The 22750-nt window shown below is 39.1% G+C and overlaps 1 protein-coding gene across 4 annotated transcripts in view; it reads left to right on the forward strand.

Moving 5' to 3' along the window:
• The window catches only part of LOC131689105 (mitochondrial adenyl nucleotide antiporter SLC25A25), a 103089-nt gene that overhangs the window by 728 nt on the left and 79611 nt on the right, over nt 1-22750 (forward strand). The gene's annotated exons all lie outside the window — the stretch shown is intronic.

The raw sequence follows: 22750 nt of genomic DNA on the forward strand, positions 1-22750 counted from the left end.
AACGAAAGGAGGTCATCGTTTCGTAGCTTTTGGAGCATTTTGTTCCTCTCTCGTTTGCTGATTTTTAATTAGGTTTGGTTTCGAAGCTAATTGATACCGTTGTTTTTTCGCAGCACGGAAAAAATCTAATCTTGGAAATGATAAGTTGCTATTAACTGGTAGGATTGCGGTATGCCAATCAATAATCGAATCATCAGATTTTTTGTTGGTTTTCTAGTTGACGTCCTTTATTGGTGAATATCAAGAAATGCTTGGGTCTATATACAAAAAATAGTGCCGTAACTATTTAACTGTATTCAAAAACACTATCCGTATAGTTTAGAGTTTATCTCATCTGACCCTACTAAAGTTCGGGTTATGAAACGTTAATTTCGCTGACTGCTCGATGTTATGTCAATCGTTTGCACTAGACTGTAGTGGCACCATGGCACTAACCCACCTACTTCTTCAGACCAACTTTCCTCAGCCATGTCAAGGACAAACCGACTGGTAGGGAGTGGTGCGCATTCGTAGGCATAATACACTGGAGTGGCAAAAGAGACAGACTTGCCTTTGCTGCTCCGAGGAAGGTAATTTAAGTTTTCATCGGAAGCACAATCGTTTGCCGACCAATTTATAACCCTCTCAAGTAGTTATTCGCGACATTTATCTGCTAGTCCGATACATTACGGTAATTTGCTTTTATAACGCTTCGATTATACCTCCCACATGCTATCGTTGGTGGCTGGAACAGACACAGTTATGTCAGATTCCCTCTCCTTCGACAGCAAAAGTGCACTGAAGTGTTCGAGTTATGTGTTGGGGGCTTGCTGATTTTAAGCAGCTGATCAATGGGGTTCGTGGGCGGTTGGTATGTTCGTTGTGTCTGATTGGATTGCGGTAAACTGAGCATGGGTCAGATAGATGAAAGCAGTTTGGAACATACAATCGAACTAAGCATATCAAATGTTCTGAAACATTTGTCCTTTCACAATTTGTAGGCGTTCTGGAAACTTTAGTACAAAACATTTATAAATAATGAACTTGAATCTGTATGCTTTAGGAGTCCGATACAGACGAAAGCACAACACTGCATGAAATGATGACTACTTCTTTGTTTCTAACAACTAGAATATTCGTTGTAACTTTGAGTGGCTTTTATCAAGTTCACTTTTTCGTCGATTCCATTGACACAACCTGTCTGCCCCAAAGTGGACGACCTTTTCAATGTGATCAACTGAGCATTGCTTCAGCTGGCCTCTCTTTTAGCATTCGCGCTACATGTCCAGCCCACTGTAAGCTGCCGTGATTAGTATTCCGATATCAACATATTCGTATACACTCAGGTTTTTTTTACGCGGGGGATACGGGCCGCGTAAATTTCGAAATCCGCGTAAATGAAAACCGCGTAAATTTCAAAATCCGCGTAAATGAAAACCGCGTAAATTTCAAAATCCGCGTAAATGAAGACCACTTAAATTTAAGAATCCGCGTTGAAGGGAACCTCGTTGATGGATACCGCGTAAATTTCAAAATCCGCGTAAATGAAAACCGCGTAAATTTCAAAAACCGCGTAAAAAATAGCGCGCAAAAAAACCGCGTAAAAAACTTGAGTGTACTCGAACAATCATCGCTTACATTGTGCCAGGGCCTACTTCCATACGTTTGACTCGTTGATGCAGGTTCCTATATTGCAATAATCGGAGACGAATGTCAACCTGCGTTGAATTTATGCGCATTTGGTTCGTTTGACATTTTCGGTAGCGAATTGAATATTGAAGTTGAATGTGACTGAATATAAGCAATTATCATTCAATGAATTTGAATATTTCTAATTCTGATACTCGACAGCTTGTGGTTCGTGTGTCTGCGCCATTCTCCATGTTCTAGCTTTCCGTATTGAAAGCAGAAATTTCTCAGATACACCGCTAATCTTCTTTCTTCAACGCCCATATTGTACAGAGGAACAGGAAGTATCAGCTATATGTTTGAAACCATAGAACGTCCTATTCGCAGATGCACTACGACTTTTTACATCGCCAATAATATTGATATCACTACTGTTCCAAGATATACGAATTCTTCGACAATCTTAGACCGTACTCCATCGATTTTCACCTTTGAACCAAAACCGTTATGAGGGCCTCGCCCTCAATTACCTACAATGTCAGAGTTTATAATCAGTCTGATTCATGCAGTTTCCATTTTAAAAGGCACAAATGCCTGCTCTAGGGAGTCTTATAGCACATGATGTCGCCCGTGAAACCAAGAAGCATGTGAGATGCGATGATAATTCCGTTACTCTGCACAAAAAGATTTTCGTATCGCACCTTCGAGTGCTGTGCTGTACAATTGATTAGAATTGATATCGCCCTGCTCCACTCCATCTGACGCAGATGTTTGTTTGGCTATTTTGACGCTTGATCCCTCCAGGGTCGTACAATTCTTCATAACAAGTTTTGTCGAACAGCCTCGTTCAAGAATTCTCTACAACAGTTCGTTTCGTTTCACTGAATCGTACGTCACGTTGAAATCTACAAACAGATAGTGAGTTGTATTCCCGGAATGTGTCCAAGATTTGTAGCTGTTTCTTCGTTGTGTAACACGTTTTGGTATGCGTCGGCCAAGGATTTAGCTAACGGGTAAAGTCTTTTAAACAGATCACCGAAGTGTGCCTAATAGGTGATATTGAGCTCGCTTTGCCTCGTTAGTTGTTATATTCGAGTTTGGCCACTCTTAATGTTTAGAAGGTAAGTCGGGACTCCGTTCTTTTTAACGACCTTACCTTTTTCGCTCTGTAAGAATTCTCTTCCGGTCATTAATTATGACCAGAGCCGGGGTGCTTTTTCTCCTCATACTGTTTTTTAATTAGTTTGTTTATTTGATATGGCACGGAACGTTACCTTAAAAGTATCAATTTTTTCGGTTGATATTTCAAATTACATTATAAAATATTTAAATACTAAGGAACAATATTGGACCATCTTATACTAGGAATTCCTCATTCTGTTGATCGTTTTGTAAATCTTTCGCGCGTTGTTCCTAGCAAAATTTCCTTCTGCCACAAAGAGTACCTTTCATCGTACCCACGTTTTTTTGCTCTCCTGTAGTTTTAGCTCCTTCAGATCACCATTTTGTTTCCTGTACTGACGTGTATCTGATGCAACCTTCAGGCATCTTAGGTGGTTTTGCATAGGTGGTGCCATGTTATAAGAATAGATTGGTTTAGTCGCATTTTACCTCTCGAACAACATCAACACCCTCAACAGCAACAGATGGTGGTGGTGTGCTTATCGCCGTTCGCCATGGTATAAAAATCCAAGTGGTCAACGAAGCCCAGTGGGCGAGCTCCGAGCAGGTGTTGCTATCAGCGAATCTTGCCGATCGCAATCTGTTTTTGTGTGTCGTGTATTTCCCGATACCCGATAGAATTCGTGATTCCAGCCTGATCGAAATACATTTTTTTTTTCGTTTATTTCATCACAATTTTTTTCCGATGGGCCCCTTCTACCATTACAAGTCACTGCCGCCACCAATCTCAATCAGAGTCTTATTCATTTGCTAAAATCAGGCGAAACTGACGTAAGAACAAAATTTGCCACTAGCACTAGCAATGATATTTATTTGTCGCTGCTCGATTCTGCAGATTTGCGAGCTAGTGATGGTATCGTAAGACGGAAGCCTGATAGGTGTGCATATTTCTCGTTTTAACTATGGTCTAGTTATATTTGTTTATGCACATTGCTTTAATTTCATTTTATGAATTTGAATCAAAAATTACTGAGCATACTTCAAAACGAAATTGAAACTTCGGATTGTCATAGGAAAACGAAAGTCGTTACTTCTGCTACTCGTTTTCGTAGAATCGAAATAGGAGGGGACATTGCTTTATTGTTTTATTTTCTATGCATTTGGCGACGAAGGAGACAGGGAAAAGACGAAGATGAATTCTTTGAATTTCGTCGTTCATTGAATAGGTATGGAAATTTTAGGCTCTGATTTGAATCTTTCTTTAAGACACACCATCAAACGAATTTGCGCCGATAATGCGGCCATTCTTGCAGCAAATTCCAAGCTGAAAGTATCTAGTTTTCCGAGCCCAGATTGTGTCTCATGGGTTATTGTCAACAAGTGCAATCGGTAAGTCTTCGAGCTATCACTTACAATTGGAATATTCACTTCCTACTGGCAAGCAAGCTACATGTTTTCAGTTTATAAAAAGCGAAACAAATCGAACATAGATAATTATTGGGGAATCTCGTTTTGGAGTACTGTATCAAAACTATTTGTGCTGGGCGTTTTGGACCCCTTTTTTTACTTTACTCAAACCACATGCTTCACACATCGTGGACAAGGCATCTGGACAGCTTGGATTCATCTTCCGAATAGCGAAAATTTTAGGGTTGTATACTGTTTACAACTGCTCTATTGCGCATTGGTTTGCTCAACACTAGAATATTGTTCTGTTGTGTGGAATCCGTACTACCAGAACTGTGTTGACAGATTCGATGCTATCCAATGCCGGAGCATTCGCTTTGCACTCCGACATCTTCCTTGGCGAAAACGATTTTAGCTGCTGAGCTACGAAAACCGTTGGCAGTTCGCTGACTGTAGGTATCTGGAGGGACTGCTCTCGAACCCTGTTCGTCTCGGACTTAGTGTCTGTCAGGGTGAATATATGCAATAACTTTCTCCTGAGATTACCGTTCAGAAGCACCAACTATGGTCGTCAGAGCGCTGTTACCGGACGTCAGTGTATTTTTAACAATATGGCGACGGTCTTTAACTATCACTTGACGAGGAATTCAATGAAAGCTAAAATAGTATTCATCGTTAACTGTAATTAGTTCAAGCAACCACCATTGGTGATGGGTCTGGATCATTTGGTATAAGGTCATCATGTGGCATAACAGTTATCTAATATAATTTTGAGAATTGATCAAACTGAAGGTCATATGGCATAATTTCTAATTGTGCGTAGGGTCATTTGGCATATTTGGGAGAAGTGATCACACTGGATTTGCCATTTTTTAACTACAGGGAAACAGACATAATTTAAGACTGTTCGAGAAGTCAGCTAAATCGGCATAATTTTGAGCTGTGCAACTTCCACAGTAATCATTAGACTACCCAGGAAAATAATGAATTTTTGGAAACGCAATCGGCCCACTCCTGATTCGATTCCTAGCCCCACGAGGAGTACTTGCACTAAATTTGAAGCAAATCGGACAAGTCTAGCTATCGGTCCAACGTGCCTGAGGTTTGTATGGGATTTTTCGACAATTTTCATGGAGAAAACCCACTAACTCGCATTTTAGCCGCTAGGTGGCAGTGCATGTATCGTATTATCACTGTAAGTGAAAATAAGAAAGATAGTTTAATTGTCTACGACTTTGTAGAGACTGCTAGTCAATCCGGCTTTGTTAAAAGAAGTTATTAAACTTTTAACGAAGTGATGTCTGAGTCAGTTTTGCATGGGGCCTAGCAGTGCATGGTTGTGTATCTGTAATCGATTCCCACAAACTATGCATTTTTGTGAAATAATCGATAGGTTTAGCCCAATAGTATGTTCAGAAGAATTATAAGACATAATACGAGTTACGTTTTGGTTGGAAAATTTTAGTTCCAACTATGACCGCATAGAGGGCGCCAACATTAACTTTTCATAGAAGAGAGATAGACTATCACGATGTTCGGAAGAATTATTGAAAAATGCCTGTTCTACAACTTTTTGGAAGACACCTCATTTCTATCTCTTTCCGTTGAAAAGTTAGTGTTGGCGCCCTCTACCCGGTGAAATGTGGAACTAAAACGTTGTAACCAAAACATGGCTCGTATTATTTGCTACAATTCTTCTGAATATACCATAGAGTTAAATCTTATGGTTATTTCACAAAAATGTTTAGTTCGTGCAAATCGTGCACTGATACACAACCATGCACTGCTAGGTCCCATGCAAAACTGACTCAGACAACACTTCACTAAATGCTTAATAACTTATTTTAACAAAGCCGCTTTCACTAGCAGTATTCGGCAAAGTTGTAGACAATTAAATTGTCTTTCTTATTTTCACTTACAGTGATAATGCGATACATACAGTTCCACCTAGCGGCTAAAATGCTAGTTAGTGGGTTTTCTCCATGTAAATTGTCGAAAAATCCCATACAATTTTCAGGCACGTTGGTCCGGCACCTAGACTTGTCCGATTTGCTTCAAATTTAGTGCAAGTACTCCTGGTGGGACTAGGAATCGAATCAGGGGTGGGCCGATAGGGGTCATTTTTTTCCTGTCACTCTAGTAGTCATGCATAGGTGAACGAGGAAAATCCGAAACACAAAAAATATGACTTAATATGAGTTAGGTTATATGCACCTATGCATAACTACAGGGGTTTACCCCATTTTAGATTCTGCATTATTGTGTTTTGATTATACGTTGACAATAACGTTCTTCGATCGAGAGAAAGAATTTTAAATATTTAAATGAGTTTGTTTACTAATCGTACAAAAATTGAACTTGAACCAAAATTAATCAGTTTATTCATCTTTACAAATTAATAAATAAGGTTTACGCCTAATGTGGCTGCGACACATCGCTTCAGGACGCGTGCTATCCGACATCAATCGCTCCATCGGACTTAAACTAACCCCTATGCTTCAGTAATCCGGGCAAACGAGCGGATCACAGGTTTGCTTGCAAGGGATCGCCGCTTCCGGCGGGGGTCGGTGGCCACCTCACCGGTTAATTCAATAAATCATCGTTAGAAAAACTTGGCGATATCCACAAATGATAAGGTTAACTATCACCTAGAGCGATCGGTGTATAATTAGAAAGAGCAGCTCATGATATAAAGAAGGATAATAAGGATGATTTTAATTAGTGAACTTACTAGCGATCATAACAATGATAGCCAAAACAAAGCACACGTTCTAGTGGATCGCTGTCCTAGTGCGCTGCATCAACAAAAACCTGTAAAATCTGCACTATACTACAGCGTAAGTCATAAACATTTCATAATTGCGAAAATGAACAAACACAAGAATTTCGAAACTGAACCTTAAAAGATCTGCTTATATTTAAAGAAAAGAAAAATCAATTATAATGAAAAACAGCACATTATTATTTCTCAGTGCAGCTTTAATCCTATGGGTCATTCGCTGATAAACCACACATCCGTCTGTTATGGAAGATGACCTTCGGTGAGATTACTTAGCAAAATTATGCCAAATTTCCGCTATGTCAATTGTGCGTTATGCCAAGTGTCCGTTATCAGTTTAACTTCGCACAAAGCAGAAGCAAAAAAAATAGCTACTCTATTGCAGGCTATAGGCATCAGTGAAGCAAGCCTGCGTTTTGTTCTGTATCAGTGCACAAACAATATTGTATTGTTGCCCCAGGCTGGGGAGTGAAATGAGTCTGCCAAATGAAATAAAAGTGTCCGTGCTACGGGATAACACGATTTCGATTGACTTAAATAAAACTCGTGTTAGACCCACCGTTCAGGAAGTGAAACAATTCGTTAAAGTTAAAATGGAGAAAAATCTCGCTGAAGTTACGTACATTCAGCTACACCACGTCAAAACTGTGTTTCGATCGCGTTTAGAAGTTTAGCACAGGCAGACAACGTCATTGCAACGAACAACTTGCAACACGAGGTCAAATTTAATAACACCAGAATTAAGATCCCCGTGTATATATAAAACGACATGGTGGACGCGCGTATCCATGTTTTGGCCCCGCGCGCTACGGAAGAATATGTTGAACGGATGATGTCGCAATATGGAGAAGTAGAATCTATTAGGAATGACGCCCGGAGAAATTTTTCCACCGGCATTCCCAACAGCGTTTGTATTGTGAGGATGCGAGTGACTAAACCAATACTTTCTTGCATGACTCTCGGATACAAATCACTGAGGGAAGGCGTAACCTATAAGCAAATAACGCTAATCACATATACCGGGCAGATCCCAATACCCATACAGCCCACTACGGAAAAACATGCGCCGAAGCAACTAGTCAAAACTCATCTACTACAGCCAACTGTAACAAGCAGATACCGACACTTACAGATAAACCAAAAACAGCGATCCAATTAATCAATAATTCAGGTACAACGACCGCAACAACTGCTCCCAAACCAACAGCTAGCATCGCCAATAAAGAAGCAAATGCCGATGAAGATGGATATACAGCAGCGACCCGTAAGAGCACGAAACAAATAATAATCTCTGATCGTGAACAGCAAAAAAGCAGTAGCGATGATGACATGGACGTGAACGTTAACGAGAGAAGACAGACTGAATGACCCCCAAACGGCTTCACCGCCAAGGAAAAATCTCAACACGCAACAACAAACTGCGTCAACAAGACCTGTCAGACAGACACTCTTCGTACTTTTTTTATTTTTACTTATTATAAAAACTTAAAGCTCCCTATTCCAACGCAGCAACAACGTTGGAATAGGTAGAACAAAATCTATAGTGAATATTTTTGTGGCGTGTGTCCTGTCGCCTCGTGAGCGAACAGCTTAAAAGATCCATGGCTCAGTTGTGCTAACGCATTGAGCCGTGTTTAATAATCATTTAGGGAATAAAAAATGTCTGTTATGCAAAATGATCCTCACTTAACGCAAAATTTGAAATTATACTGAATGATAAGATGATTTATGCCGAATGTCCGTTACGGCAAATGACCTTCAACGTGATTAATTATCAAAACTACCAAATGATCGTAATGTCAAATAACCGATATGCCAAATAGCCCGCTCCCATCTGGCACAGGCAGAGTTTTTACAGCTTCCAGGTAAAAGACTAATCTCATTCTGTCAGGTTTTTTAAATTATGGAAGATGTTCACAAAAAATGTATGTCAAGTTTCGATGATTTTGAGGTCGTTCAAGTGACAGATTTTCCCAAATATTTTGCCAGATTTCTTTGAGAAATACTGGAAACCCTGGACGTCAGAACCTTTTTACAAGCTGAAAAACTCCTCGTTGCAGGTTAGTCAATTTTTGGACAACGCTGGGATGAAAGTAGGAAAAATACAACCAGAGCAACGGCGTAGGAGGTGGAGCTTCAACAATGTTAAACACTTTAACCGTTGTCTTCCGTTTTAATTCCACTATGATGAACAAAATGCAAAATTGCACTTTTCTGTTACAGATACGTATTTCGGCTACGACTTGCAGCCTTTTTCAGTGTATTGTATCAGAATTCATTCTGATACAATACACTGAAGAAGGCTGCAAGTCGTAGCCGAAATACGTATCTATAACAGAAAAGTGCAATTTTGCATTTTGTTCATCATAGTGGAATTAAAACGGAAGACAACGGTTAAAGTGTTTAATATAACATTCCACTAAGTCGCTCTAAACAGTGCTTTTGTTAAAGTGTTCAACAATGTTGCTAGCTTTTCACCATCAACAAGAATATTGGTCGGATCATGACCATTTTCGTGACGACGTTTCTAAGATGGTCGAGAAGTAGCAGGATTTGTATGGATTGGTTTGATTGATCGATTTTCATCAACGTGATTTAAAAAAAATATCTTTCATGCGTCACGCGTCGGTCTGTACTGGAGTGGATGCAGAGACGCGAAATTTGCTTATTATTTTTGGATAACTCGGCCTTTAATTCAGCCTATGCGTCCTCTGGTTTCCCCTTTGATATCTGTGATGGCACACCCAAGCGAAGGATGATGTCACGAAAACGAGCCAACTTCATCACCTTGGCCCATTCATTGCACATCCAGAGTAAATTTGGGTTTTCCGCGAGAATTTTAAAGAGTACTACATTTTTACAAAAAAAACCATCCTTAGCTTAGGCAGAGAAGAGAAGTACCACTTCGAACAAAAAAAAATCACGAAACTTCTCACAAAAGCGAATCGGATTTATTGCTGGTTTTCCTTGCTTTGATTTGAGAGTGCACCCGTATGACGTTTCAACTAGTATAACTTTTGAGACTGGCTCGTATAAATCGTTGCAGGCGGTAAGGTCGAGCTTCGCTAAAGCGTACAGTAAATAACAGAAAATGTATTGTTACATTTCGTATCATAGATTTTACTTTTCTGATTGATATCATGCTTATTGCTGTATGTAATCATTGAACGCTCGTTTTCTAAAACGACATTATCTGTTATTTTCGCGGGGCGTCCGGAGAATATTCCAGTTTCAACGGAATGTTATCTGAGTACCTGGTCCGACGGAAATGCTTTTATTAATTTTGCACATTGAAGAGTAACTCGTAAGGAACCTTTACTAAGTAGCATATGATTGCAGAGCCCTCTTTCTAAGTAGTGGAACGTGATCATGGGTGACGGATTTTTCCATTTGTCATAAATACTACTTGTGATAATTAAGCGGAAGAAGTAAACTTTTTTTCTGAATTCCAATCCAATGCACTGAAAGCTAATGTGAGTACTTAAAACTTAAGGTCACAGGAGCACTTAGCACATATTAGAGAATCCAATGGAAAATTTTGTCGTGATCATTCAATTTTGTAAAAAAAATATTTGTGATTTCGCGAACAAAAAAAAATAAAAAAAAGTTCTTTAACTTGGCTGCTGAGTAACTGATTAATAATTGCTTCTCGGTACGCAGATCTGAAATGTGAGTAGCAGCGATGCCACAAGTACGGATTTATCTAAAAAGATACAGATTTTTAGAGTATTTTTGGTACAGATTCTGTACGATTCGGATAACATATTTTGTAAAAAATTACAGTTTGGTACAGATTTTTTTAACATGACATGTAAAATAATTTAACACTGCAATGCATACCAGTAAACAGGTTGTAAATGTTGAGTTAGACCGCTGACAGAGTGATGGCGAGAAACTGAGCTGGAGCTGACATTAGGAAGTGGGATTCGAGAAACTTGCTTGCAGCAAATCAAAGGGTTGATGTCAAAACAGGTTTGTTATAGTACCAGGAGACTCCGGAAGTACTTCTCCTTTTCTACTTCTAGTAGCAAACCGAATTAAAAATTAGCAAGTTTTTTTTTTGTTCCTGTTTGCTACGGAGTAACTAGGAGCAAGAAGCGTGTATTGAATCAAACCTAATGAAAGCCGAACGGATCTGCGCGGATTGCTTGCATTTACTGTGATAGGCCGCTTACAGAGTGGCGGCGAGAAAAGTGTAGGGGCTGGTACTGACAGTAGGATGCGAGATACGAGAAACCTGCTTGCAGCATATCATATGGAACCTGTCAGAGTAAAAGTAGGTAGCCGGTGTAGATCCGGTCAGCTTTCACTCTGACATCATCCCTTTGGTTAGCAGCAAGCAGGTTTCTTGCATTCTAATGTCAGCTCTAGCCCCAGCTTAGCTTCTCGGCGCCACTCTGTAAGTACCCACCCGATCAGAAACACATAACAGAAATATTTCAAAATTATATCTGATTTGTTATGAATTTCTGTTATTTTAACTACTAACGAGACCTAATTTATAACACAATATGTTACAAAAATTGTGTTCTGTTATAATCTTGTTATTTCATTCTGATCGGGATAGGCTTCATTTGATTTGCTGAATCCAGGTTTGTCACATCTCGCATCCAAATGGTAGTACAAGCCACAGCCAGGGTTGCCACATTCACAAATTTTTCTTTAATGTCACACATTTATTTAACAATCAGGCAGTTCATGGAACGTGTTGGATCAGCTGATTATTTATTGATTGCTTCTTCTGGCGTTACTCCGCACTGATGGGCATAACGTCCGACAAAACCGTTGATTCGATCCAACATCAAACGAATCGGAACTAATGAAAGATGTTTGTCATACGGGTTTTTTTGTTCGCAGGAGTAAAGCAAAACAAACTTGTTGACAAAACCCACCACTGAGTTGTCAAACAAACGACTCATATGGCGTTTTCGTTTTTGACTTTGCACTACACCGGTGTAGACTGTCATAGTCATTCATAGTCATAGTCATTCAAACTTGGGTGTAATCAGTCTATCTCGTTTTTTGCACTACACCGGTGTAGCACCAAGAAAAAACGAAAACGTCAATAGATTGCCTAATCTTTTTATTTAAAAGACAGATTTTTAACATTTTTATGAAAATTTCACCGATTTCCACAGATTTTTGGAAGTATTTCAATTTTTCATAGATTTTTCGGAAATTTTAAGCAGATCTTCCTTGTGTTTAAAGCAAAACAGATGGCTAAAAGATTTTCTAGACTGAAACACAGCTTCCAATGTGGCCCTGGCCGTAGCTCAGTTGAGGCTGAAAACAAAATGACAACGAGAATTTGAACTGGAGCTGTTTTTGACATTACCCAGTCAAACACTCTGGAATTTCGACTGGTTTCTGGCGAAATTTTATCGCAAAAGAAACAACTGATTCCGAGTTGGAATTTTTTATTTTTCGCAGCCAAATATCAGCATCAGCACCAACTCAGTATATCACTATCTCGAATGAAAAATAATTATATAAAATGATTCTGTTTGTCATTGGGTTGGTACAGAATACGAAGAATATTCTGCACCCAGTACAGATTTAATTGTGGCAACACTGGTGAGTAGTCAGAACGATTCTTGTTTGCATTTTTCATACGAATCAATCCGCTGAAGTTTTCGAGCCCATCATGGTTTACAGACCTTGGTGACATTTCGTAAAAATTGAAATGTGACGTTAAATCCTTAAAAAGGTACTCATGAGAATTTATACAAAGCAGCCTTTAATATTAAAGATTGAAAATAATTATAAACTAATTTCCTCCACTTTTATAAGGACCAAAAAACTTATATCGAATCCTGGAAAAGGAAAATGGCTGGCTAATAAAATGCTGTTTGTGTTTTAATTTAATGTCCTTGCGTGGTGGTTCTCAAAAGAAAGGACACACAGTAATCATTGGGAAGATATCCATTGAAAATCTTTCTTGGTCAGTGCGCTAAGAATCAACTGTGCAGACAAAAGTTTCGATATTTAAACGTTAATCCATACTTCAACATTAAAACTTTCATTTTTCGATGGAAAAGGATAGGTTAATGTTTAAAGTAAAATATCCGTTTGCAACCCAAAAACGCAGTCAATGTTTGAAAGATGGGTTAATTATTGCATGACAATTTTTATTTGGAAGAACATATTCTGACCACTTGTCGGATTATCGGGGATGAATTTGCTAGATATTTTATACCAGTAACGTCGTATAATTTTGAACTAATGTGTTGATTAACAGTGTATTTTGCAGGGCTTCGACACCACGTGCCGCTAGTGATTTTAAAAAGAATTGTGAGAAGTTTTGATTTCGAGTGGCTCTTCTCTTCTCTGCTTAGGTAGACTGCCCGTAGTTGCACTTCGTGATTGAATTGAAATGCACAATAAACCAAATGAGAAAATCATTCGTACCGTACATGTTTCACTAACTCAAATTTTTCATACAATGGTCAATAACGAAGTCGGCCTCGACCAACCCAGGGATAATTTGACAGATAGTGCTTGTTTCATATATGTACACGGAAACAAAAAACTACCTAAAATTGAGTTCCTTTGACTTAATCTCGTGGTATCGTGGGGGAACTTAAAATTAGGTAAACCGTGTTGAAGGTAGTTTCCATTTAACCACGGCAAAAATTACAACTCATTGATAGGTTTTTTATACTCAAATTTAAGTTGAATTTACCTAATTTTGAGTTCACCCCAAACAACTCAAAAGTAACTTCCTCCACGGAAGATCTCGACTGAGTCGAACCTCTCGTTTTGTTTTTGACAACACTAATAAGTGCGAAAGCGACGCACAACTCAAAAGTAAGTTAAAAGAACTTTTCTGCAGGTTGTTTTATTTAACCGTGTACCACCGATTTGATGGTGGCGCTAGTATGCCTTCTCTGTACAAATACCACGAACAACGAAACGAAAAAGTTTCAAGAGAAAAGCGTGTTTCGTTACGTGTGTTATGAACGTCGCCAATGCGGCTAGAACAACATTTAGAAAAAGCTTATTCCAAAATGTGGATAAAGAAAAATTTGGCCAATGAAACTAAATCACCAAGCTTCGTGAACCTACGACATCTTGTTTCAAGTTCATTAAGAACGTCAAGAATTCTAGTATTTTGATCGGGAAAATAAACAATATATGTAGGATTTTCCACCTATTTAGCAAAATTCGTTTTGAATAGAATTTGTGTGCTTTTATCAGAATTCTGGCAGCAAACCTCGGTACTCAGTTTCAGCAAGAATGCGGCCAGGATTGTACAATTTTGTTCGACTCCTGCCAGAGTTTTGTTCGACTTTTGCAATTATTCCGTCCGGCAGATATCGCGATGGTTTTGGTAAGGATCCCTTCAGAATTATTCTGGCATTTTACTTCAGTCTGATAGAAACCTAACAGAATGGCATCTACCGGAGCATTTTATGCCTGGTGGAATATTTATTCGACCCGGAAGATTTTCGGAAATTAAGTGGAAGTGGCTATATTTTGAAAGCCATCTTCTTTTATTTCCGAAAATCGTTTTTTTCTGGATTTTTTAAATTCAAAATGGAATCTATATTTCGGTTTAGGTATGGCGAGATGAGAACAGCTTCTAATTTGAACAGCGAAATAAATTTGATGATAGAAACACTTAAATTGTTTATTTTTTTACAGATATGGAAAATAATAAATGGGATGCGCCTTTTTCAAACTTTCACCAAATCACCACAAAATTTGATTATGAATTCTATATATGGGAGCTGTCAAGTTGTCCCCGGGCTGGCCTCGACCAATGCTGTTCTATCAAGGGAAGGAAGGAATGTTAGTTTAACACTTGCTGTTGACAGAGACCGAGGTTTTTGAATCTTAACGCGCATCTGGAATTGTGTTAGTAGGAGAGGGATGCAGGAAGGTCTTACGAGATCGCTTTCCGAAAATTTTTATCGAGTAACTTGAACTCCGCACAGCCGGTCATCGGGAGTTATGCTTTAATCAATACCGCATCACAGACATCAATGATGATTTCCAGATTCAATTTAAAAAAAGAATTTATCAATAATATAATATAATATAATCTACAACTAAAAACTACCGATTTTATTCGGGAAGAGTATATGAAATAATTTGGGTCGATTAGTTGTACCCAAAGCTTTACTGTGTATGACGGATGCACTAGCAATTTGACGGGTGCCTTTTTTGTTTTCCTTCCTTGTCAGCAAGCCACTGATCGCTCCCGATGTTCACTAATATCTCCTCCGCTCGAAACTAAACTTAGTCAGGCGCCAACCGCAACCGTTGTAAAAATGTATTAACTGACAGCGGTTGAGTGTAGAACCCTGCCCATCCCCGGCTTAGGTTTAGGGAGACTCGAACCCCGGATTGCATGCACAGCGGGAAGGTCAGTGATAGGCGTTCTGTATCGAAGGTGAATGGCGACGTAGTTTTACCTCATGTTTCAAAATGATACAGCTTTGCCAACCTATGTACTACATTTTTGCAACAGCCCCTGCATTCGATAAAGCCGTCTGTCGATTTGACCGTCTTGGCGCAGTGATCACAAGCAGTTGCCATAATGCGCGGTGTTTTTAAAATGCCGATAATGAAATATAGATGGCGCTTTAGTCGGTGTAAAATTTGGTGGTTTAGTGGCAGACGTTCAATAGATTCCATCCTCAGCTGTTTTTTTGCTCCACACAAAAACAAACAGGATTATTAGCTCATTTATCTAAAATTCTACACGGATTAAAAGGAACACTCCCCTGCACTTAGGCGATCGGTCATTATATCGCGTATTTGCATAACGAAGGGGTGAATTAGAACACAGTTTGTTGCAAAAATCAGCCCTGCGTTATGCAATGTTTTGTGCAGATTGAGTACACTCAAGTTTTTTTTTACGCGGTTTTTTTTGCGCGGTATTTTTTTACGCGGTTTTTTTACGCGTATTTTGAAATTTAAGCGGTTTTCATTTACGCGGATTTTGAAATTTACGCGGTTTTCATTTACGCGGATTTTGACATTTACGCGGTTTTCATTTACGCGGTTTTTGAAATTTACGCGGTTTTCATTTACGCGGATTTTGAAATTTACGCGGTATCCATCAATGAGGTTCACTTTACCGCGGATTCTTAAATTTAAGTGGTCTTCATTTACGCGGATTTTGAAATTTACGCGGTTTTCATTTACGCGGATTTTGAAAATTACGCGGTTTTCATTTACGTGGATTTTGAAATTTACGCGGTTTTCATTTAACCGTAAAAAAAACCTGAGTGTACTTCAGGTGAAAGTGGTCCCAAATTCGACAACCTTCAACAAAATTCAGAATTTTAGATTACTGGATTGATATTATGATTATGATCAGACGAAGAGATGCATGTCTGAAAGTTGTCATTGCTTGAAAGGTTTATGGATGCGATATATGCCAAATATTTGAAACTTTATGCCACAACATCTGCTATTTTGCTAAAAGACAACAGTATGGATTTAAGAGCACTTAATATTGTTGCATATTTTATTTTTTTTAAAAGACTACACGATAAGTTTTTGGGCGATATCCCCGGAAACTTTAGTGGTACGGAGGCTTTCGTTCTCTTATATCCTCTGACATCCTCAAAAAGTTAATATGTTACGGTTTTGGACACACCGTGAGGGAGTCACATTTCTAGATTTGGTAACTTCTTTCATATGAATAAAAAACGCAAATAAAACTCCTAATACCAACGCAAAACCACTCGAAAGGGGCTCGAGCTGTGTTTGACACATATCAAGCATCGCTAATCAACTGTTATCAAGTAAACTCCCACCGTCACGACTGGACGCTGAATAATCATATTACCGAACGGAACGACCAAGTTCCACCACACGTTTATTCGTGCGGAAAAGTACAAATAACTTCACAGCTGTGCTGATAAGGATTGGGTGTTGTTCTGTTTGACTTGTGAACGCGCAATGTTAACTACACTGATCGAAAAGATTGCCACTGACGTTGGAACAACATCCGTGATAATCCGCCTATTCCAGCGGATTACGAACGTCTTTTCTAGCTAGATTTGGGGGGAACAACTTGCCGACGCTGATATGAAAAGAAGGCGAGTGAAAGCCACTGAGTAAATGATAAAATTGCGAAATTTTTGGAAGTAGTCTGATCTTCATGTTAACCTATTTCCGAGATGATCATGGACTGATGCCAACAATTTGTTTGTGCAATTATGAACCCCACTACGGTCGATCATGAATGCAAGATAAACACGAGGAAGAGATGATACAATCTTTTGTTGGGACATTTTTAAAAATAATTTGCCATGAAATAAACGGAATGGTGAAATTTGCCTCCTTCGAACTGCGTAGTATGGTGGAGCAGCGGGGTAGTTTGTTTACTTTCACTTCGAATTCTTTGTATTGTAATTACTTACAAGTGTACAAAAGTCATCAGTTCATGGGTGTGGGTGGAAATAGCTTTTATTTGCGGACGGCACCTTTTCACTCTTCTCGTGAATGGAAGGCTGCGTATTTATTGTAATAGCGTATTCGTAAAAAATAGGGGAAAGTGGTCCAATTCGGACCCCCAGCTAATTTTTAAGCTATGGTAATATTATGAAAAGCGTATATATCATTTTCATGGCTGTCATGTAGCTCTTTTTTATCTAACAAAATTTTGTGGTTCTCAGTTTTCGTGTGTTTGCGGCAGGGGCGAATGTGTTTTATAGCGCGTTTTTTGAAAAATGTGTAAGCCAAAAAACAAGATTTTTGTTGCCAACAACAATATATTAAGCCAAATGCATTATCGTGATTTTGGACCTGCTGGATAATATCTTTTATTTAATATCTTGTTTTGGGCGAGACTATCAACTGTTTTCGTTTAATCGGTGTGTGAATTACAGAATATGGGTTGGTCCAATTCGGACCTTTTGCTGTAAATTACGACTTGATACGCGATCGTGAAAAACCCTTTGAGAGGAAAATGTGCGCTGTCGGTCGAGCTTTTAGGAAAACATAAGTTTTCGCAAACTGGTTGACAGATTTCGACGTTATAGCTCATAACCTATTTTTAGGTAATTTAGCCCAGCTCTTAATTTTTTATTGTATATTTACTACAAAGTTTTATATATCAAAAAAAAAATTTCTTTTGTCAATTCGAAATTTAGGGAAAATCAGGTAGGAATAACTTAGGCCGAAATTTCTATTGCAAAAAATCGATAAGAAATGGGTGGCCCGAATTGGAACAGCGTTGGGGTAATTTGGACCTTTCTTGTACTTTTTATGCGCATGCACAATACGGTAAAAGATCGGAAAAAGTCGTCTTAGGAAAAAAATGTGCACGATTGATCAAGTTTTCAGGACAACATATTTATTTGTGAATCGGTTGACAGGTTCCAGTTCTATAGCTCATAAACGCTTACTAGGTCCGAATTGGCCCAATTCCCTCTAATAATAATCACACACTTATTATGCACCCTCATGCACATAATTTTGTCTAATCCAACACTCATACTTCCGTTCAAGGAAGTTTTGGCTTGATGCCAGACGTTGGGTGCTCAAACAAAAAGACAAGATTTCGGATTCCGCTTTCTCGTCAGCAAACCAGAACTTCTGTATATGCTATCCTAGACAAAACACTCGGAACCAGCCAGTTGTTTAGGTGTTCACGCAAGACATGTTTCTGTTTGTATTTTGTGCCTAACTGGTGCCAATTTGGTGCTAATTGGGACTTATCAACGAACAGGTGCTGATGAGCAGTATGCGAAACACTACTTACTTAATGTTAAGCAAGGTTTTGTGGCCAGGCATTGTTCACGTCTTTCGACGGTAAGGCCCTAGACCTTTCGAATTGAACATTTTACAATCCAATTAGTGTCAACATAGGACAACGATTGCACACTCGATATATTTCAATTTTTCCGTATGACTGGATCATCTATTTCGGAATAATTTAATACCAGCTTAAATATCTCAAATCCTTGGATCCTGAAATTCGAGTCCAGCGGATTACATATATCGAAGATTTAAAGCTCTAATCTCTCTTTTTATTGATTTTTGAAACTCTAGATTTCCTGGTTCTTGAAATTTGGACCCTTAATTTTTTCCTGGGTTCTATAGTTTCTAAAAATTACTGATTCCTAGATCCCGTTATTCCGAAAATCGTAAATTTCCGTAATTTGTGTTTTTTGGTATATTGATTAATCTTCGGAATACTTGGCCTAGGAAGCTGACTTGATCAAAATATGTTTTAATAGATTGTGGATTCCAAAGCTAGTTTACATTTAGAGAAACAAGCAATATTCCATTTCGAATATCACGTAAGATCAACGACAGAGCAGTGAGATTAAGGCCAAGTTCCTTCTGCTTCGTGCAAAATGAGAAGCAACATTAATTCAGGCTCAGAGCACAGACGTCCATCTCAAGTGAAAAAGTTGAGTAAAACATTTACGGCGTAATTGCGATGTTACCACCATATATAGATGGTTCTGTCGTTATTTCATTTAGTGCACGAGTTTTACTGAATTGATAGTGGACCACACTATTGTGCCCAAGTAACCGTCATGATTATATTTGGATATGCCAGTATGGTGGCTGTATTGTTCTAGCGGATATTTGTTCAAATGGTATAACAAGTATTCAACCTTATTCTTGTTTACGACGAACGCGAGATTCGTTCGAAAGTGGTTTGTATTCCCGTTTACGACAGCAAAATCACATGAGCTTACTATTCGTTCGAATCGAATTCGAACGAATCTCACATTCGCCGTAAACAAGAATAAGGGTGATTATCCCAAAAGACTGTGCTAAACAGAATAGTCTTGCTGTATTGCACTCTTGGTGCTGATTATTTTTATGAACACATTTCCCTTCTTTTGAGCATGAGTTGGTCTTTTGAGTTTCAAAGCATACCAAACCCGATATTTCGTACTGAACTTCAACAGCTTCATACGTCTGAAAATGTTTTCAACCTTTCCCCTTCCGATTGCCGCACAAAACTCCTTCCCCAGAAGCTGTTTGAAGTCGGCCTTGCGTAGGTTTTGTTTTCTATTATCACAAATTTTAACTACGTCAGCATCGTCCCGTCGTGGACAGTGTTTTGGGCGTCTTCTTTTGTTTATCATCATAATTTGGAATCACCAAATCATTCTGGCCCTATTGTTTTAGTTCAATGCACGGTTATGCTCGACACTCTTGTGACATCTCGGACGAAGCCGTTGGAGTTCTGTTTGAAACCGCTAACCATTATTTTGGTCGTCCCCACAGCTGACTTCCTTCAAAACGTTGAGAAATAAATGTTTTTTTTTGTATTTCTATTATAGAAGCTGTAATCTTCTTAAAACGCAATGCTTAGTAACCGCATTCTTCGCTTGTCACTGAGACAGCAGAGATAATGAAATTAAGTATATACGGCTGTTCTTAGGGTGGCGTATTGTCACTTTTGCTATGGATCCTCGTTGCCGACGGCTCGTTGAGGAAATTGGATTTCCAACCTACGAGGTTTGCTGACGATTACCAAATACTAACAAGCGTTAAGAGCTATTGAACAGTGGTGTCGACAAGTTCAATGATCATTCAGTTCAAACAAAACTTCAATGGTTATTTTCACGAAGAAGCGAATAACAATCGGGATTCGTCCATCGCAATTCTTTGATTCTGAGCTACTGTGTGTGTGACCGATCAAGTCAAGCACGTTGGAGTTTTATTGGATTCCAAACCAAATGTTTTCTCATATTGAGCTCAGGGTCAAGAAAGCGTGCACGGTCGTCGGGCAGTGCAGACGAACTTTTCGAAAGACCTGGGATCTTGAACCAAATACTTCTATAGGATTTACACGACAATTGTGCGTTTAATGCTGTCATACAGATACTTCGTGTGGCGGCAGAAAGCTGAGGTGATAACGGTCTAATCAAAGCTAAACCTTCTACAGTGATTCTCAACCTGGGGTCCGCGAACCCCGTCGTTGCTGGGGGTCCGCGAAGAAAAATATATTTTCCGAGTGTATATTGAAATTTCAAGTCTTGTTTCCACCTGAAAATAACATATTGAAGGCATACAAAATCGATGTTTAACTGTGGGGCTCCGCAGCAACCCAGGGTGATTTCTAAGGGGTCCGTAGTTCGAAGAAGATTGAGAACCTCTTATCTACAAAGAATGGCGCTCGTGGCGCTGGTGCTTTCAGCACAACTCAGACTGCTGCCTTTGACTCCTTTCTAAATACCAAACCATTTCACATACACCTCCAAACAAGATGCACTATCATGTGCATTTAGATGGCAGGTTACCGGTCTTTGGAACAGTAATCATGTTGATCTTGCTACCAACCATACACGATTGTGGTCACTAAGGGTTATATAGGGTGAAGATATTCTTGCTCCCAGCGATATTACCACTCACATGTAGTTTTCCTTACAGGACATTCCATGTGAAGACGCCCTATCGAGAGGAGTGGTTGTCTGGCTATATGGACAGACAACAACAAGCGCAAGCGGTCTGTTACACTGACGATTCTCTGCTGAAGAGATGTGCTGGTGCTGGTTCTACTGTCGTGAAAAAAATTTGGAACAATCTCACTCGCTAGGTAGATACTGTACTGTATTCCAAGCAGAAATCTTCACGATTGTGTGCGGGGTACAATCGGCCTTTCAACAGAGCTTGCTTGGCAAAGTTATAGACCTCTGCTCCGATAGTCAGACTACAATCAAGGCCTTTACTACCCATAAACGCATAAGAGTCCCATGTGGATTTTTGTCGAAAATGAGTTATCCGTTGGATTGTATTCTGTATCACCACTGAATCACACTGCACAAATAAGATTACCGGGTTTGCGTTGCGTTGCGTTGCGAAGCACGGTGCTATTCGTAGATTGCATACTAACGATTATCATGTTGCCTATAGGTAGCTCAACTCATCTTGCTTGTGAGATAAATGATCGGGAATGAACTTTATCTCTTATGAGTTCAGTAAACCAATAGCATGAGAATCGTTATTGCCGGCCACGACCATCTTCACCGATACTTAGGATAGGGTAGGAAATGTTGATGTAATACCTACTTAAGGAAGGCCCCCGACTCAGCGACGCTTCCATAGGTATTACGGAGTTGGATTAAAGGACAGATACAGGTCTAGGATTCGCCACAAGCAGGCAATGCGACCACAAAATGAATTTGTTTTATGCGGTGGGATGGTTAATCTCCGAGTACACGTATACTCAGAGCAAAAAGATATTTAGTTATGATTTTTCTTGTATTTAAACTCTGGATAGCCGGCCATCGAGAGTGATTTAGTTTTTCCCTAAACTACATCAATTTGAACTCCAAACAGCCGGCCGTAGGAGTATTGCTAAAAGCGCGAGGTAGTCTGATATCAATATTCGTTTGAGAATTGTTTAGTAGGAACAAAAGTCAAGAGTATTTTTAATATGCACTTTCATTGCTGTTTCTCTACTAACGATTGAATAAAATGCCAACTCTTATGCGATCAATGTTTGCGCGAATTATTACGCTGACTGAACTACACTTTGAGCGGTATAAAATAAGCACTACCCAAGTACCCAAAACAAACCGAGTTTGTACGTCGGACATACAATCAACTACGCACGCATATAGTTTTTACGCTAATAGATTTTTTTAATTTTTTTTTCGTGTTATGACAGCGTTTTTGCACATAACATGTTAATCTTCTAGATTTGGGGTTATATGCACTTGTTTCCGCGCGCGATTCAGGTGTTTATTGCAATTCGACGGTCTGACACATATCTTGGTAAGAGAAATAAATCTCAGCTTCAGATGCCTACGGCGGAATATAGCCAAAATTCAACAAAAAAAGAAAAAAAATATCTACAAAGCATATGTTATGTGGCGTCATACTCGATTCATACAACTCCGATCG

The sequence above is a fragment of the Topomyia yanbarensis genome, chromosome 3 (assembly GCF_030247195.1).
Source record: "Topomyia yanbarensis strain Yona2022 chromosome 3, ASM3024719v1, whole genome shotgun sequence".
In the NCBI taxonomy this organism is placed as follows: domain Eukaryota; kingdom Metazoa; phylum Arthropoda; class Insecta; order Diptera; family Culicidae; genus Topomyia; species Topomyia yanbarensis.